This window comes from Triticum dicoccoides, chromosome 7B, assembly GCF_002162155.2.
Source record: "Triticum dicoccoides isolate Atlit2015 ecotype Zavitan chromosome 7B, WEW_v2.0, whole genome shotgun sequence".
NCBI lineage: Eukaryota > Viridiplantae > Streptophyta > Magnoliopsida > Poales > Poaceae > Triticum > Triticum dicoccoides.
In genome coordinates this window covers 724,976,681-724,982,105 of record NC_041393.1, presented here as the reverse complement: position 1 = coordinate 724,982,105, position 5,425 = coordinate 724,976,681, and positions in this window count along the sequence as shown.

Sequence of the window (5,425 nt, the reverse complement as noted above, 5' to 3'; positions counted from 1 at the left end):
ATGCGGCTTCCAGGTCCTCCCAACAACCAATTGATTCTGCTGGCAAGCTGTTGAGCCAATGCCGAGCTGGTCCTTTAAGCTTCAGGGGGAGGTATTTGATGGCATGTAGATCATCACCGCGGGCCATGTGGATATGGAGGAGATAATCCTCGATCCAGACCGCAGGATCTGTGGTACCATCGTATGATTCGATGTTTACGGGCTTGAAGCCCTCGGGGATTTGATGATCCATTACTTCGTTTGTGAAGCATAGTGGGTGTGCGGCGCCTCTGTATTGGGCGATATCATGATGCAGCTCATATGAGCTTTGTCTACTGTGTTCGGCCCGGCCGGTTTTACTGTATCCGGCGCGACGGTAATCATCCCGTGTTGCTGGGCGCCCACGCGATCCGTAGATCGATCTTGTATGTTTTGCCTTATCCTCCAATATATCTCGTAAGTCCGGCACGTTTTCCCTTGCCTTGGTACTTTTTGAGCGGCGTCGGGGTGTGGCTTGAGCGGAGGGCCGAGAGGCTTCTCTGTCGCGGCCACGGGGTGGCCGGTCTGCCATGTCGTGCACTGGCGACTTGGGTGCTTCCTCCTCTAGTCGAGGCAACGGCCTGCGTTTGGGGTAGCTTTTGGAGGGGCATTCGAGTTCATACTCTTCGGCTGCAAGGACTTCAGTCCATCTGTCAGCTAGCAGGTCTTGATCAGCTCTAAGTTGTTGTTGCTTTTTCTTGAGGCTATTTGTCGTGGCTATAAGCCTGCGTTTGCAACGCTCCTATTCGGCGGGATCCTCAGGCACGACAAATTCGTCGTCGTTGAGGCTTGCCTCATCTTCGGAGGGAGGCGCATAGTTATCGTCCTCGACCTCTCTTTTTGCCGCACTGTCAAGCGGACTTGCTTCTCCCTCCTTCTGCACTGAGTCCTGCTAGAGGGGGTTCTCTTCGGCACTGTCCGGAGTGCTATTATCTCCCGTGCCGGAATCACCGTTTTTATTGTGGCGGGATTTAGAGCGGCGCCGCTGACGTCGGCGCTTCGGCTGTTTCTTGGAGGGGTCATCCTCCGTTGTTCCATCGCCGTTCCCATCTTTCGGGATGTCCACCATGTATATGTCATATGACGAGGTGGCCTTCCAGTGCCCTGTAGGCGCTGGGTCTTGGTTGTCTCCGGCGTCATCGTCCATGCCGTCGATGTCTTTGGAGTCGTAGTCTAGCATGTCGGTTAAATCATCGACAGTGGCTACAAAGTGGGTGGTGGGTGGGCGTTGAATTTCTTCGTCGTCCGCATCCCAGCCTTCCTGTCCGTAGTCCGGCCAGGGCTCTCCGGATAAAGAGAGAGACTTTAGTGAATTCAGGATGTCGCCAAAGGGCGAGTGCTGAAAGATGTCCGCGGCCGTGAACTCCATGACCGGCGCCCAATCGGATTCGATTGGCAGGGGTGCGGAGGGTTCGGAGTCCGGAGAGGAGTCCGGCACCCTGGAGTCGAGGTCTTCGCAAAGGACAGGGATGGAGTTCGGCTCGATCGCCGTAGAGATTGTAGCCCCCGAGGCGGTGTCCAACCACTCGTCCTCGATCGGGGAATCCGGCTCCGGATTAAGGGTCGGAGCAGATACTGATGCGGCCTCTAGGGCACTATTCGGCTGCAGAGCGAGATCATGCCCATCAAGATAGTTTAGCATGCTTGGCTGCGGCTCGAATCCGTCGAAGATCAAGTCTCCGTGGATATCGGCCGTATAGTTCAAACTTCCAAATCTGACCTGATGGCCAGGGGCGTAGCTTTCGATCTGCTCCAGATGGCCAAGCGAATTGGCCCGAAGTGCGAAGCCGCCGAACACGAAGATCTGTCTGGGGAGGAGTCTCACCCTGGACCACGTCGTTGTTGATGATCGAGGGAGCCATCGGGCCTATCGGTGACGACACAGAGGAACTCTCAATAAAAACACCAATGTCAGTGTCAAAACCGGCGGATCTCGGGTAGGGGGTCCCGAACTGTGCGTCTAGGCGGATGGTAACAGGAGACAAGGGACACAATGTTTTTACCCAGGTTCGGGCCCTCTCGATGGAGGTAATACCCTACTCCTGCTTGATTAATATTGATAATATGGGTAGTACAAGAGTAGATCTACCACGAGATCAAGGAGGCTAAACCCTAGAAGCTAGCCTATGGTATGATTGTTGTTGTTCTACGGACTAAGAACCCTCCGGTTTATATAGACACCAGATAGGTTAGGGTTACACAGAGTCGGTTACAATGGTAGGAGATCTACATATCCGTATCGCCAAGCTTGCCTTCCACGCCAAGGAAAGTCCCATCCGGACACGGGACGAAGTCTTCAATCTTGTATCTTCATAGTCTTGGAGTCCGGCCGTGACGATAGTCCGGCTATCCGGACACCCCCAAGTCCGGGACTCCCTTAGTCGTCCAACCCTCAACCAACTTCCCGAGCAAGCTGGTCATGCCGGAGGCAAACTGCCCAACTAGATGCTCGACAGGTGCCCTCGCCTGAGCACAAAAAACAGAAAAGTAGCAAAAACCAGAGATATTAGAGTCATGTGGGTAAGAACAAAAAAAACCAAAACAACCATAAGATATATATCAAAAATGCAAAAGAGAAAAACACAATTTCCAAAAAACAAAATGAACATCCTTAATTACCTCAGTAGGACAAGATGGAGCTGAATGCACGTCCATCCACTTGCCAAAGTTTTGTGGCCCACCAAACACACTGTAGTCTATGGCATTCTTGGCCATCAGCTGTAAAACCAACAAAAAATAGCTAAGATGTGAGAGAGAAGTAAGATGCAGTTACTAACAATTCATGTATTGCAAAAAAAGAGGAAAATAAAAAAGGACTTTTGACACGGATGGCGGAGTTGCCATATGTGGTCAGACATGGTTGCCATGTGTAGACAGCCATGCCTGCCAAATGTATGTATCTCTTGCTAGTCATACATGATTGTCCTACAGGGATTTTCCACATGTTATACAACATCAAAAATTGAAGAATGTCATGCAAGAAAGAAGGCAAAATTAACCTGCAGTTTTCAATATTTCGTATCGGTTATCCTGTCTGCGGCAAGCACAGGCTTGACAGCAGCATCCGTCCATGCAGAGACAACAAACTTATGTGCAGGCAGTGGGCCTCCTATCCCGGTAAAGTCAACGGTGGACAGATCAAGAGAATCAACATACATGAGCTGGTATACACCAAAAAAGGAACCTATGTCATTGTCAATCATGATATAGTGAAGAAGAAAAACTTATGTATCTTTCTTCAGTCATCAAGTTGAAGAGAACGGATATAAAAAGGATTTGCCATCTATCTATGGTGGTTGCCATCTTGCTTGTGATGCATTTGCCATGTGGCAGCAACTGCATTTGCCATGTGGCAGCAAATGCAGTTGCCATGTGGCAGCAACTGCAGTTGCCAGGTACGTTGAACTGAAGTTGACATGTCGCAACAACTCCAGTTGCCATGTGCTTGGTGAATGGAATTGCAACACGGCAACAAAATGTAGGTGCCGTATTGTGTTGCAGTTGCCATCTGGATGTACTGGTAGTTGCCATGCAGTATATAAAAGAGATAATGGAATGTATGAAATAAAACATTTTTTGTGTTGTTGAAAAATGCTGGTACACACAGTAAAAAAGGAAGTTATGTGAGTTGCAATCATGCTATGGTGAAAAAGGAAGCATGATATTTTCCATCCTGAGTCATTCATGCTAGTGTTGCAATTGCCATCTGGATGTACTGGTAGTTGCCATGCAGTATATAAAAGAGATAATGAATGTATGAAATAAAACATTTTTTGTGTTGTTGAAAAATGCTGGTACACACAATAAAAAGGGAAGTTATGTGAATTGCAATCATGCTATGGTGGAAAGGAAGCATGATGGTTGCCATCTTCAGTCATCAAGTTGAAGAGAATGAAAAACAAAAAGATTTGCCAGCTATCTATGTTATTTGCCATCATGCTTTGTTGACAGTTGCCACCTTGTTATGATGGTAGCTGCCACCACCTCATCATCACGGTTGCCATACAGATTGTATAAAAAAAGATTGAATGTATGAAATGAACACTTTATTGTGTTGTTGAAAATGCTATTGCCTTGTAGTCAGCAATGACAGTTGCCATGGATTAAACAAAATTCACTTTCGCGTATAAAAGGATTCACATAAAAAATGAAACAAAAAAGGTTGCCGTGCACAATCTTCTACGGTTGCCATGCACGATCTTGTACATTTCACACTTATCAACAACTAAGATGTTGATTTAGCAAAAATCATTGAACCGTGATAAAGGGTATTTGCAAAAGAGTGGGAAAAATACCATTAGGTGCAAGTGACAACCCTTCTGGTACATCTTATTTGAGAATGCATCATGCAGGAAGTCAGAGATGAATTTACACCAATTCATATTCTTCACGTCTTTCAGCTTCGCCTGCACAACACAAAAATTCGGGACAACAAAAGTTACCGCATCAGCATTCGAATGAAAAGCATCAAAAACTAGCAGTGACTAGCTTCCGGATGACATCAGAATCAAAAAGAATTGAAGGGAACAAGGAAGTTGAGAAAGAGCATTCACCAGGATGGGGAAGCACTTGTTGCTTGGGCGAAGAGACGTGGTAGGCGCAAAGACAGCTGAGATCAAGTACATGAGCAGCTTCATCTTAAATACCTCGCCATGACTTGTCATGCCCTCCAGCAAAGTAGCCAGCATAGTCGTATTCGGCATGGTTGACATCCCAAGAAACAAACGGGGGAACATGGCTTCCTCAATCTTATTGTTCACCTCATATGGGACTTTGATTTCTCCATGGGGCACACCCAAAGTGCAAAACACCGAATCCTCATCCAAAGGCAGTCTTCCCCGTCCCGGAATCACAAATTCTCTGGAAGCAGGATCATAAATCTCACCGAGCCAGTCGCATACAGGGTTCACTAAGTTCTTGCAGCGAACATCCATCAGACCTTGCATTCCCATGGAACCGACAGCTCCCTTCTACTCATCAGTAAATCCTTCATTCAAAATGGTCAGGCGTTCTTGCGAAGCCCTATTGCGATGATGTTTCTTCTTCTGCATAACAGCAAAATGAGCATTTGTTGCCATGTTCAATGTCGTGAAAATTTTGGCTCTAACCGAAGACTGAAAACACAATGTGACATTGAAAAAACAAATGGGGGTGGAAAAGTTACCTCTTAACCATCTTTTGCCCAACCATTAGGGCGATTCTATTGTGGTGCATCCATGAAGTCATCATCATGGTCTTGATGGGCGCCACGAGCCATTATGCTGCAACAAGAACAAAACACACATTATGCTGAAATGAAAACACAACCGACGGATACAGACAGAAATTCATACAGTAAAAAATATTCACTGGATATCATCGATGAACAAAAATAAAAACTCCATGGCTGCCCAAAGTTTAAACATCT